The 14695-nt window shown below is 39.5% G+C and overlaps 1 long non-coding RNA gene across 1 annotated transcript; it reads right to left on the bottom strand.

Annotated features, from left to right (window-relative positions):
- Positions 1-1714: 1714 nt before the first annotated feature.
- LOC133071896 (uncharacterized) lies at positions 1715-9281 on the bottom strand. Its single transcript, XR_009696554.1, has 4 exons — positions 9186-9281; positions 4521-4596; positions 4285-4422; positions 1715-1892 (listed from the first exon to the last, which is right to left on the bottom strand). It is a non-coding gene; the product is annotated as an uncharacterized LOC133071896 (long non-coding RNA).
- Between the last annotated feature and the right edge of the window lie 5414 nt (positions 9282-14695).

Below are 14695 nucleotides of genomic sequence, written 5' to 3'. Positions count from 1 at the left end.
AGGCCACACACGAGCAGCACTGGTATCACCAGGCAGGTACTTGTTAGAAATGCAGCCTTTGAGGCCTTAAGCCAGCCCTACTGAAACATTATAATAAGTTTCATTTGTTATAATGAACGAAGATTCATAATCTTCATTATAACAAGATTCTGGGGTGGCTAGTTTGTGGATTAAAATTTTAGAAGTGTTTCCCTAAATAATATTTTATAAACCAGATCTTCCTTACACGGGACATACAGTTAAAAGCCAATGTCAAAAACCTTTCCATTTTTCAGTGATGGAGTCCACTATCAGGAATGGGATGGGAAAAGCATTACAAAGGCAAGATTTCTCCCAGCATATTTTAAAAATATCTTTTATGGTTCATGAGTCATTAAATTTATTTATTAAATAAGTGCCTTGTTAAATTTTTGTTTTGGTCAATTGTGAAGCTTTCTTATCTAAATGTCTGGTGGCTCAGATGGTAAAGAATCCACTCACAATGCAGAAGACCTAGGTTCAATCTCTGGATTGGAAAGATCCCCTGGAGAAGGGAATGTCAACCCATTCCAGTATTCTTGGCTGGAGAATTCCATGGAGGGAGAAGCCTGGTGAGCTACAGTGCATGGGGTCACAAAGAGTTGGACACGACTGAGTGACTAAGCACACACATAGCATGTTGTAATTTTAATGCTTTTTTTCCTGTGAAAAGTCTATTCATGCAGTCTTCTCACTTTCCCACTGGATGTTGTTATTTTCCTGCTTACTTTTCAAAATGTTCATGCATTAGAGATAGAAAACTTTTGTACATTTCCTTGTATTTTGGACTTTCCCCCCTAATCATAAATAAATGAAAAGAACAGCAAAGTAGCAAGGCAATAATTATATAAATTTTACTGTCCAATATGATGGCCATTAACCACATGTGGTCATTTAAATTTAAATAAACTAAAAAAAATTGGTTTCTCAGTTGCACTATCTACACTTCAAGTATTCAATACTCACACACAGCTAATGGTTACTATAGTGGAAAGCACAGACGCCAAACATTTTCATCTTTGTAGAAATTTCTGATGGAAAGTGTTGACATATTACATATTTCAGCAACTGGAAATAGTGCTTGAGAATCAGCTTACATGCTACTGAATTCCTAATATTCCCAGATGGTTCTTTCCTATATTTTGATTTCCTATATATTTTGGAGAGAAGATTGTAATGATTTTAATGTTTGGAGAAGCTGATGAATGAGTTTGGAACAAATAAATGATTGAAATATTCTTACAACATCAGTTTTTTTTTTTAAGTGCTTTGTTTCAAATAAGAGTTTTTTTTTTTTTTTTTTTAATGAAAGAGGATTATCCCAATGTAAAGACAGAAGTAATGCTTTTTCAGAGTGTCCCTCAGTCATGCCCGACTCTGCGGCCCTATGGACTGTAGCCCTCCAGGCTCCTTTGTCTATGGGATTCTCCAGGCAATACTACTGGAGTGGGTTGCCATGTCTTCCTCCAGGCAATCTTCCTGACCCAGGGATCAAACCTGCGTCTCTTCTGTCACCTGCATTGGGAGGCAGGTTCTTTACCACTAGTGCCACCTGGGAAGCCCCATGATTTCCAGTAATGCTTACATATTTGTATTAGCAGTGCCTTTGGTTGTATTAAGGGAATCCATTTTCACAGCATTGTTTCCTTGTTTTTTATTGCATATTCCTCTCCAACCCAATTTCCACTTCCGTTTTCTTTTCCTCTCTTTTTCAGACGAGCCTCCCAGCAGGACCATCCTCAGGGTTCCTTTAACCTTGCAGTCGGAAAACTGAAAAACATGACTGGATCCATGGCAGTAGGGTAATGAACATTAGCAGTCTTTTCCCTTCCAGCTGAGATGTCATTCCTTCTAAACGTGCCCCCATACATTGCCTGCAATTGACAGACGAAAGCATTTTATATATAGAGCACTTCCCACTCTTGCCTTTTTATCTACTTACAGTGCTATGAGTTATGATAAAAGTCACAAAGTAAAAGAATTGAAGATTCATATACGTTCATAGAGCCCATGGAATAAATTTGTAAGGTAACTGATGAGTCCAAAATGAAAGGCCAGGTTATTTCATGATCCTAAGAGTCTCCTGTGAATTTTTTTAAGGTTCCTAGGAGTCCCATCTTTACAGCTGTAGAACATTTTCTCATAAACAGAATAGAACATAGAAGAGTATAAGGTAGAAAGCTCTTTTGGGACACAAATTCTGTTTGTGTTTATGGGATGAATCCCCTTTTGATTACTCACAGTCCCAAGAGAAATGCTACTATTTTCTCTGGAGAAGTTTTTCTTAAAGTTTTTGAGTAGTTCATAATCTGTGATATTTTCATGCAGAGATTCTGAGTCAGGAACATCTTCATAGGCCTCCCCCAAATAAACTGTTCAATTTTCAGCTTGTTTTAAGAAGTGCAACGGACATGTATTCCATTACCACGTTGTGTGTGTAATCCCCACCCCCCAGTTGTAGACCTTAATCCAGCTCAGGCTGATGAGTAGACGAGGTTCAGAAAGAGGGAGACTCAGTGAGAGCCTGAAGGATGGGGGGAGTCTAGGGACTTGGTGTAACACTCAGGGATAGCGGTTTCACGCATTACGTGGTGATGAAATCTTGAAATGACCAATGGGAGGCAGCCAAATCATACGGCAGTCTGCATTCTCTTTCACAACTGCTGGTGGGCAGTTTTACAACTGACTGATGAGCAGGTTGAATGGAGCCCCTCTCCAGTTACCACTCTAAACCAAAATATAGAATTTGCTTGCAAGAAAGGGGTGTCTCAGACATTACCTAAGAGTCTTGGCTGGAAAAATTTTTCTAAATAGGGCAAAAGTATCCAGCTGGACTCTGATGTTGTAAGACTGTTTCTTTGGGTAGTTTTTGATTTTATTATGAAGACACTCATGATGAAACCCAGATGAAATGGCAAGTGTTTCACTCAGTACCTTAGATGAGTCTAAACAGGTGTTAACCTGGCCCTTAGCCTAAACACTTGGACATGCAGGTTCTTTGAATTCACTGTTTCTTTGTGATTCTACTAAGTAACTCTCTCTCCTAGGGACATAGAGATGCTCCTTCACATTGCTGCAAGACAGGGGATCCAAGAGGCCCAGGAAATTCTGGAGAATATTATTTGGACTAAAAGCAAGCCCTTGCAAACTAAAAGAGTGGGCAGTTTTTTATAAACATTAACACATGTCATGCATGCTTTTTCTGAAGCAGGGTCTGTGTGTCTCACTCACCAACTGTGGCCTTGCAGTGTTTTGTGGAACTGTCGGTGGAAGTGGCTTTTACTTGCAGTTTTATATGCTGCTGCATCTTCAATTTGCTGTTCCAAGTCCTTTAAAGCAACAGTACCCAACCTTTTTGGCCCCAGAAACTGGTTTCATGGAAGACAATTTTTTCCATAGACCAGGGGATGGGCGGGGGATGGTTGTGGGAAGATTCAAGCGCATTACATTGATTGTGTGCTTTATTTCTTTCATTATTTCATCAGCTCCACCTAGATCACCAGACATTAGATCTCAAGGCTGGGTATTCCTGCTTTAAAGCAAGGTGTTGCCTATATGTTTTCCTGGGGTCGGAGTTTGACCTCATCTGGATGGAGAGGTATTTTCTTTTGCTTGCATGACTGCTCACTCAGTTAAGTTTCAAGTCAGTGAGCATTGTACACAGTGGTGGGAGGGACGGAAGAAACCTGTCACACTAGAGACTTGGCTTCTTGGATGTGTGAGTTGGCACCCACACATCCACGGTGAAGGAGCTAAACTCTTCATTAGCCTAATCTATGACATGTGGTGTTCTGCTTAAAATAAACTTGTTTTCATCTCTACATTTCAATTTTCTGCTCGATTAGGCTTCTATGGTATTTTATTGTATTCGCTTTTTGTATTACAAAAAGGCCTTTATGGGGAAAAATAAGAAGACTGTGAATATTGCCACTAGGAGGGAAAAGGCTAAAGTAGAAGAATTCACAGTTATTGAGCTCCTGACATGTGTATGGTTTTTCCTAACTGCTTTCGAGTATGTTAGTATTAACTTGGATAAAAGCCTTATGAGATGGGTAGTATTATCATTCCCATTTTATAGATGTAGAAACAGGTGTAGAGAATTAATATGTGCAGAGTCATAGCATTACTGGTAAAATAGGTTTGAATTTCATAACTAGTTTGACTAACATTTCTCCATTAAATTATTAACATCTCATTCTTAAGAAATTCAAAGATGCTCTAAGAGCAGGTACATGACTATATTACTAGCACACAATGAGAACTTACCTTAGCCAAAGACTCAGTCACGTTTTCTAACTGTATTATTTGAGCACAAGCCACATATTCATATTCTTTTAAAGTAGTATTTTTAATCTTCAATAGCTAGCTGCATTTATTGCATTTAGATTATAGCATGATTCTCTCCTGGGAATTTAAATTCAGAAACATGATGTAAGAATGACAAAAGTGTTAAAATAGAATTCAATAACATAATTAAGCTGTGTATAAGATACTTGTTTTACCTTTAAGTTCAAGTGTCAAGTTTACACTATGTGCACGTTCAAGATGACTGAATCTCAGGCAGTCTCTTTGTCCAGACTAGAACATATAAGCATTTAAAGGATGAAGATAAAAATGGTCAAAGATTTTCTTTTTCCCTGCTTTTCTTTATCTTACAAGCACTTGAAAACTCTTCAATGTAGAAAATCCAAAATTCATAAACTAAGTTCTTCACTTGAACCTCTGTTAAGTATTTCTGTCATTCCTAGAAACACTTCAACTTTTCTTTACATTTTTCCAGAGGACGCAGTTTTCACTTCAATCTATGTTGTTTCAGGTATATTAATAACTCTGAAAATTTTATCCTGAGCCATGAATTTCATTTGCATAATACTAGGATAATAATTTCAACCATCTTGTAAATGTGCATTTTTTTTTTTACCTTCACAATGATACCCACTTTCTGCATGCTCAGTTGATAAATCGCATCCAACTCTTTGTTACTCCATGGACTGTGGCCCTCCAGGCTCCTCTGTCCATGGGATTTTTCAGGCAAAAATTCTGGGATGGGTTGCCATTTCCTTTTCCATGGGATCTTCCTAACCCAGGGATCCAAGTCTCATCTCCTGTGTCTCCTGCACTGGTAGGCAGATTCTTTACCACTGAGCCACCTGGGAAGCCCTGATACCCACTTCAGTGTATTTCATTTTAAAGTCGTATTTCAAAGACATATAAGTATTTCTTATAGTGACAACCAAAACCGGCCATTGTGAGGATATACCGTAGAAATAACCACTAACTGGTGTTAAATTTATTTTTTAAGAAATTCTTTCAGGTGACTTCTATAAGCATCTCCAGCTAATACTGATTTTGTTTGCATTAGGGTGAAGATAATGTCTTTTAATAGTTCATTGTTGGTGAAATAAAGTAATAAACTAATTGAAAAGGCATAACTACAATTAGAAAGACTATGTATGTACTCACTTTAAAACCCCTTCACTTTTGACCTTTATACTAGAGTATTAAATAGAGCATGACCTGCCAGTCCTCCAGGGTTGAAGCTAAATCCCTCATGCAAAACCAGAGAGTGAGAAGGATTAGGAATCCCCTGAAGCCAAAGCAATACTTCTACCTTTCCTTCCTGGAGTTGGAGAGTCAAGGGAGAAATGTAAGAAATAAAGAGAGAGAGGGGAAGAGGAACAGAGAGAGAACTTGTTTATGTCCATTGAATCTGGATTTAGAAACGGAAACAATGTATTTTAAAGTTTATTAAAAAGTAGTATTTGGCATATCTTAAAAAACTGAATTAAACTGTTGGTGAATTGCTCACCCAGGTAACCCAAAGGCAGTACTAATATCTGAATAAACTTTTTCACCTAGGATCCAACTTACTGCAAAAACTATTGATGCGTTTTAAATTCTTAATATAACTTTGAAATTTATGCATGTTCTTTTTGTGCCAAAGTAAACATGCTAAGTCCTCCTCTTGTTCTTTTTCCACTCTAAATTCATGCTGTTCTGTCAAGGAGGCAGGAGACCAAACGTGTGTGCACCAGCTTTGGAAACAATTGCATGAGTTTTGCAGTCTTGAATATGTGGATTTACCTTTCAAAGTTGCCTCAGCTGTGCAATGTCAACTACCCCATACAGTCACTGTGAGGATTAAATGAGCTAATGTTTATAAAGCACAATGCTTTGCATAAAGTAAGCAACTGAATTGAAGATGGGTATAAATGTTGTCTGGTATGAGAAAATGAGAGAGTAGTCGTTTTCTGTCAGAGTGAAGCAAATGAAACTAAGCCTCAGGTCCTCACTTGCAGGAACTTCTCACAAATGTACTCAGAATAAGATATTTTAACTCCAGTTGACTCAGATCACTTTCGCTTCTCATTTTGACTTCTCTATCACATTTGCCCTGGCATAACCCAGCATTGGAGGACTGCAGGCATTTCTGGATTTCAGTTGTGGGAACTTGAGTTGAGAATATGTTTAGTTTGGGTTAGTGCTTCCCTGCTGGCTCAGATGGTAAAGAATCTGTCTGCAATGCAGGTGACTCCGGTTCAATCCTGGGTCGGGAAGATCCCCTTGAGAAGCAGTGGCTACCCACTCCAGCATTCTTGCCTGGAGAATTCCATGGACAGAGAAGCCTGGTGGACTACAATAGATGGGGTCACAAAGAGCCGGATGCAACTGAGTGACTAACAGTTCCTTCCTTACTTAGTTTGGGTTTGGGGGATATATCTCATACCCCCACGTATAGCTGACTTACTGCTAGCTGTCTCGGTGTTGCAATGACTTCCGGAAAACTTCCAACTGCTCACTAGGATTTGTGCAGGTGCAAAACGAGAGGTGTGGTCAAGCTGTTGAATATTTGTACAGGATCCAGTCTCAGAAATACGTGGGTGGTGGAGGAGGACATAGCTTGATATGCAGCCATGTAAACTAGATGCAGCTAGTAGAAAATTCCTTTAAACCTTAGGGCTCATGTTATATAAATTTGGTAAAAGCCTTTCCAATATTGATCATAATCCCCAAAATTCATATGAAGTTACCAATAATGAGCTGTGAAACTGAAAGTTTTCCTAAATTATCAACAAAATAAAATTTGCAAACCCCGCTTACAGAGATACCAAAGTCCTTCTATTCTCTCTATAGAAATTATAGAACAATTTTCCTATGAAAAACTATTCAAAAAGCATGAAGTCTAAAACATGGAGAAAAAGGCTCATAGGAGTATGTCAGGACGTTAACACCATTGTTATTTCTTTCAGGATGCTCACAGTATGTGTCAGTTTTTAGTTTATTTGTTGTGATTTCTTTTTTTTTTTTTTTTTAATTTTTATTCCCTGATACATCTGTATTCAGTTCTGGATTCACAAGTTTGGGATTCTTTTTCTAAAGGGAGCCCTCAGATTGTACAGGCTTCTGAGGCACACTACTTGAATCTGACCTCCTTTGTGATCGTCTGCCAAATGGCCCAAAAGGACGTTGATAAACACACCTCTGTTTGTTACTTTCCTTGTCTGTGAGTTCTAAACTGAGGAATCTAAATATAAGTCAGCACTCTGTCATTGCTTCTGTATCCATGGATTCTCCCTTGACAAGGAAACCTGATTGGCAGGGAGGCTTGGCATGCTGCAGTCCATGGGGTTGCCAGAGTCGGACACGACTGAGCAATTTAACTGAACTGATATAAGGGATGAGCATCTGTGGACTGCAGTGTTTGTGGGGATGGGAGTCCTGGAACCAACCCCAGTGGATACTGGAGGGATGACTGTATTTATAGTGATAGAATTTTTTGAAAAGGCTTTTTATTTTATATGAGAATCCCTTGGACTGCAAGGAGACCCAACCAGTCCATCCTAAGGGAAATCAGTCCTGGGTGTTCATTGGAAGGACTGATGTTAAAGCTGAAACTCCAGTATTTTGGCCACCTGATGTGAAAAGATGACTCATTTGAAAAGACTCTGATGTTAGGAGGGACTGGGGGCAGGAGGAGAAGGGGACGACAGAGGATGAGATGGTTAGATGGCATCACCGACTCAATGGACATGAGTTTGGGTAAACTCCAGGAGTTGGTGATGGACAGGGAGGCCTGGCGTGCTGCGGTTGATGGGGTCGCAAAGAGTTGGACCCGACTGAGCGACTGAACTGAACTGAGAGTATAACCAACTAACAAAGTTGTGATAGTTTCAGGTGAATGGCTAAGGGACTCAGCCACACATATACATGTATCCATTCTCCCCCAAACTCCCCTTCCCCCAGGCTGCCACAGAACATTGAGCAGAGTCCCCCGTGCTATACAGTAGACTCTTGTTGGTTATCCATTATAAATATAGCAGGGTGTCATGTCCATCCCAAACTCCCTGACTACCCTTCCCCTGGGATGAGATTTTTTAAACATTTCATTCCACTCTTCCCATTGGTTCAGTTCTTTGAAGCTACAGATTCCTGACCATACATAATGAGATAACAAACTCTACCGTGCCCCAGAACTAAACTGGAGAGAATTACTTTCTCGGAGAAAAAACTGAGGCTGAAGGAGGTCCATCTGACTTATCAAGGACACAGAGATTGGCATTAAACCCAACTAACGGTTGGATTAACTAATCTGTGTAAATTCCTTGCTATCTTGCTGAACGACTCACTTCAAAAGCCAGAGGAAGAAAGATTTACCTTGAATGTACTTTGATATAGATGTTTCCTTGGCAACCGATTCTAAGTCAAAAGCAAAACAGTGATTGAAAATATGCACTTTTGTTAAAAAATTGTGGGCTCTGAAGCAGCAGCCTCAGAAGCTCTTTCCCATCCTTTGTTAATTGAAAAGAGAAGTTCTTTATTTCAGATGCTGTTATGCAGCCTTTATTTTAGAAAAATCTGTGTTCTAGGCATTAAAGTAGGAGGCCATTTTCCTCCCCCCCTTTATCTCCCTCTGCTTTGGCCTTTTTTACTTCCTTCCACTCACTCAGAGTCATGTGTGTGATTAGCATTTACCACCCCCCTCCCCCGCACCATTGACATCTTGTCATCAGTACCTGTCTCTAATTGAAATGATCAGTTATAATTTTGTTGCAACTAAAGGTAGATTACTATGAGCATAAGGTATGTGTATTATTAATAGAATAGATATTTTTTCTCTATATACTTTAAATTCTCGGGTTAGGATAAATCACTCCAGTATTACATACCTTGTATAGATCTGTTTTTAAAAAGCGATGCTTTGGAACTTCTCTGGTGGTCCAGTGGTTAAGGCTCTACACTGCGAAGGCAGGGGCATAGGTTTGATTCCTAAGATCCCACAAGGCCACACAACCATAAGATGAAAAAAAAAAATCATCTCTAATAAATTTCAAAAGCAAAATTTTAAAAATTACTAAAAAAAGAAACTTTTACTGAAATACTTTGTTTTAGGCCATCCCCTTCCTTAGAAGGATTTTGTAAGATAGAACCCCTCAACTCTATTGGTAGTTGTTCCCTAGAGCTTTGCCAGCCACTCTGTGGTCTGAGCCAGCAGCATTAATGTCTCCTGGGAGCTAGGGAGAAATGCAGAATTTCAAGACCCACCTCAGATCTACTGAATCTGAATCTGTATTTTAAGATCCTTGGGTGCTTTATATGCACATTGAAGTTTGAAATGGACTGTTCTTCACTGCTTGGTTTATTTTCTTTAGGATTTACATGAACAATTTGTTTCAGATATACCTAGTGGTTGTATTCCTAGGCTTGAGGAAGGCAAGGAGTTTGCTTGATTGTAGGTTGCCAGTCTTTACTGGTGAGCTGATTTTGGGAAATTCGCTTAGCTTCCTTAAGCCCCAATTTTCTTCTCTGTAAAATGGAGACTACAATAGTACTCATCTATGGGGTTATTGTGACCACTAACCAAGAAAATACATATAAATTAATCAAGCCCCATATTATGGAGAAGGCAATGGCACCCCACTCCAGTACTCTTACCTGGAAAATCCCATAGATGGAGTAGCCTGGTAGGCTGCAGTCCATGGGGTCGCTAAGAGTGGGACACGACTGAGTGACTTCACTTTCCCTTTTCACTTTCATGCATTAGAGAAGGAAATGGCAACCCACTCCAGTGTTCTTGCCTGGAGAATCCCAGGGATGGGGGAGCCTGATGGGCTGCCGTCTATGGGGTCGCACAGAGTCGGACACGACTGAAGCGACTTAGCAGCAGCAGCAGCAGCAGCAGCAGAGATACTGTCATAATCTGTCTTTTTTGCCAAGTTAGATTCAGTAATCTTCTCTTGTGGAATCAGCAAGAAAATGTTACGGGGCTATGAGTGAAGTCATGTTCCTGTAACTCTTGATGATTCTTTTTGACTCAGGCTTCCAGGGCTGACAGAAGCTGCTGGAGTTATGTCTATTGATGATTTGTGGTGAATGTAGTTGTGATTCAGTATTGTCTAGGTTTCATGACTCATCAGTGGTTGTGCAGGAGAAAGGTAGGAAATATTTACTGTTACCCAGGGATTGCTGCAAAACACAGTTTCAAACTCTCTTTGGATTTCTTTTTGTTGTTTCTCTTTATTTCTCCTCTTTTCATTCTGTAGCATTATTTCTCTTTTTTACATGTTTCTTCCTAAGAATACATTATAGATATCAGAGTTAATTTATTCCTAGGAAGTGCTGTGTTTTTTGCTTTTTTCCTTTTGGAACTTCCCCTTAAAATAACCTCCAGCCTCTTTTAGCTCTGTGCAGGGGCATAATTTTCAACGTTCTGAAATGCAAAATGCATGAGAATCAAACAAACAAATCTTTCCGTCTCAGAATTCTGAGAAAGAGTTTCATTAAAACAATTCTCTTATTAGAGACTATACAAAGTTACATAAGATGCTTTTTCTATCCACCAAATCCTTGGAGATACGAATATATTTTACTGTAAAGCTGATATGTATATTTTCAGAATTTTTCTTATGAATACGTATTGAATAAAAGTTCTTTGAGCAACAAAGAGACTGGCGCATTAGAATAGTATGCTCATTATACATTTGTAGTGGGCCTCTAACTATGCTAGTTCTTTCTCCATATGACAGTTGAGGATACATTTCAGATCAAATCTGATCATCTCGCTTTCTGATTAAAGTCCCACTGGCTCCCTACTGCCTACAATATTAAATCCAGGATGAAAGCTTTGCTTATTTTGTCTCCAAATAATCTCCCCTGCCTCAGCTTCAGCCCCTGGAGTTTGCACCCACCCCCGGAGCTCCAGCCACAAAGACCTTCTTACCCTCACTGCCTACAGGTGGCGCTCTTTCCCAGCTGGGCCTCTGCACAGGGCTGTATCGTCCAGCTTGTTGTAAAGAATCAGTCCAAATGCCCTTTCCACTAGGAAGCTTCATTGGAGTTCCCCAAACACTTATTCTTTACTCTTGGGTCCCATAACAATTCATAGACAACATTTACATAGCACTTATTATGCTGGGTAATAGTGTTTCCATTTACAAATCTCTAATTAGCTTCTGGGCTAGTTGAAGGAGGGTAGGTTGCCTGCTTTTTCTGTATCACTCACAACATCCATTCCAATTTCTATCACATAGAAAATACCCAATACAAGTTAGCTATTCATGGACACACTCATGTACACTTATATATTTTAGGGAATACAATGCATGTTGCTCCTATCAGTTCAATTTAATTTTGTTGATCTTATACATATGAAATGAATATTAATGCAAATATTAATACAAGCCCCTATTTAAAAAAAAAAAAGCCCAAGTTCACACTGATTTGTACAATTATGAATATTGGAAAACATTCAAATTTTTTTCCTTGTGTGAACCTATTATTTTGAAGGCATATATCAGCTCCCAGATGCCACAAGTTGCCTGAGTTCAGCATGTCAGCACAGCTGCAGTTCAGATTCCCTGTTGGTCACTTAGCTGATCTTTTTGGTTGATAAGAGACCAAGACTACTCACAGAACTCTGTAACCATGGTGATAAGATGCCCTATTTTAACTTTTCAACAAAAAAGATGAGATGCTCTAGCACTTCTGGGCCTGTGGTTCCCAGTGGTATTTTGGGGAGCCATTCAAGCATTTAAGCTATAGAATCAGGCCTTGAACTGATAATTACTTTTCTGTTTATACTAGATACCTTTTAAATTAGGGATGGTGACTGATAGCACATATAGTCCATGTCCAGGCAAATGTGAGGTCTAGGGCAAACCTGGGAGGCTTGTCATTTATATAATACATCAGCTGGAAAAAAAAAAACCCTTTTAAGCTAAGGGTTTTGTTTTTTAAATAAAATTAGAGTACTCACCAAAATAAAGACTGTATGCTTTTTCACTACTGATGAAATAAACCTATTATGGAAGATGGATGTGATTCTTGTAGAAAATCAATGTATTTGGTTAGACTGTGTTTTCCAACAAGATTAGTCTTAGACCTTGTTAGAAGGGAAGTTGTGTACACCTGAGATTTAGGGGGCTCAGGGAAGGTACAGTGTTCAATCTCCTCCTTTTCATTTAGTCTACAAGTCTAACTTGCCAGAATTTTTTCCTTTAAAGGTTTACAAGCATTATAATATAAGCATTTCTGGGAAAGGCATCACAGTAAGAGAGAGGCTGAAATTTAGTGGCCTGTGAAATAAAACTGGTTGCAGCCACATTTGTTTGGTCTAAAGAGTGTCTTTTTTTTTAAATAGTGTTTTGAACCAACATTTAATCATAAATAAGAGACTTCATAGAAAAAAATGTCCATTACTACTAAACAACAGAAGATGTGGCAAAACGAAATCCTTACAAGGCTGGGCTCAGATCACTGTTGTCCTATTTAAGGGGAGCCAGATTTGTCTCTAATTTGTCAGTCTCTACTCCTCTCAATTTATAGTCAGATACAATTCTTTAGGCCTTCCTCACTCATTTACTTACATTCCTGCCTCCCGTTGGTAAAGAAAACAGGGCAGCCTCAATAACTGTGACAATTTGGGGATTGAGAGCAAAGCATTTGCTTCATGTTTGGCCTTGGATTGCCTTCATCTCCAAGAGATCTGGGGGCTTCCCAGGTGGGGCAGTAGTAAAGAATCCCCCCCCCCCCCCCAATGCAGGAGACACAGGAGTCTCGGGTTCAATCCCTGGGTCAAGAAGATGCCCTGGAAGAGGAAATGGCAACCTCCTCCAGTATTCTCACCTGAGAAATCCCATGGACAGAGGAGCCTGGCAGGCTACAGCCCATGGGGTCGCAAAAAAGTCGGACACGACTTAGTGAGTGAGCACACTTGCACACCAAGAGATCTAGAACATTAAGACGTTTCCATGCCTCTTGTGTTGTTCCTGCCTGCTGTGGACTGAATGTCGTGTCCCTCCTAACATATATGTTGAAACCCTAATTGCCACTGTGATGGTTTTTGGAGACGGGGATCTTAGGGACCTAATTAGGTATAGATGGTGGGCCCTCTTATGGGATTAGTGTGCTTAGGAAAAGAGACCAGAGAGCTTGTTCCCTCTCTTTTTCCATAAGAAGACACAGCAAGAATGTGGCTGTGTCAATAAGCCAGGAAGAAGGTCCTCACCAAGAGCTCTGTCCTGATCTCAGGCTTCCAGCCTCTAGAATTGTGAGGAATAAATGCTTATTGTTTAAGCCATTCAGTCTATGGTACTCTGTTATCACAGCCATAAATAGTTAACACACTGTCCCCATTCTCCCCTTGGGATATTCTCAGAAAACAAACAAGCCAAAGGAAACAAACAAAATGTGTGTTTTTAATATATTTCCTGTCAAGCATTCATTCAAAAATTCTTATTATTTAAATTTCTAGCACAAATACATACATACATACCACGTATGTACATAAATGTGCCAGAGAAATTTGGCTTTTACTTGAGGCTGAGTTGATTTGACTGAGTTTTCTGAAGTTGTTGTTTAGTATCACCTCAATTGGGAACATATTTCACTTGTTCCTGATAGATGCAGCAAATTGGAGTTAAAGCATGGACCTTATTCTATAAAATTTAATTGTTATGAAAAAAAGGAAAGTTAACTAATCTATTCCGAAACCCCATCCTCTGCAGGAGGGGTGCTGTTTAGGTAAGAGGTTTACTTGATCCTATTGTGTAAAAAGGAGTTTGAAAAGAGCAGATGCCTTGGGCATAGTCCAGAGATGCTTCAAGACTGGGAAGGGAAGCATATGCAGAATGTTTTCTTTCTTCCTTGGAAGACTTTAGAGTCTTAGGAATTGATCAAAGCCTCTAATTTCCTCTGTCCAAATTTCTTAGATGTTCAGTGATTCCTGAAATACAATGTTTATTTTATAATTTGCATTAAGCTCAAAATGCAGATGTGTGCAGGAGTTTATATGCAAACATTCTTGGAAGCAGAAACACTTTGAATTATATTCATACTGTCATATTTACATTAAGCTCTATATGGTGGCCGTGGAAGTGCACCATTCCAATGTCCCTTTAAGAGATCTGCAGCAGGGAACATAGTGAACCGATAGCCCAGCTGTTACACCTTTGGATCCACTGTGGCAAGATGTGAGGCCACACTTTCCCCGGGTTGCTGTCCACAAATCACCGATCACAGAGCCAGCTCAGATTCAGTGTGGGGACACCCAATTGGCTAGCTGAGACTTCCCTTCTATCCGAGGCTCTTCCTGCCCAATACCTCTTTCTCTATGCAAATATCAGACATATATCAGGGTATGAAGTCTCTCTGCCTTCTCTTGCTTTTTTCTCATTGCAGA

The sequence above is a fragment of the Dama dama genome, chromosome 17 (genome assembly GCF_033118175.1).
Source record: "Dama dama isolate Ldn47 chromosome 17, ASM3311817v1, whole genome shotgun sequence".
In the NCBI taxonomy this organism is placed as follows: Eukaryota; Metazoa; Chordata; class Mammalia; order Artiodactyla; family Cervidae; genus Dama; species Dama dama.
Note: the sequence above shows the minus strand (reverse complement) of the source record. Positions and strands in the feature narration are given on the sequence as shown.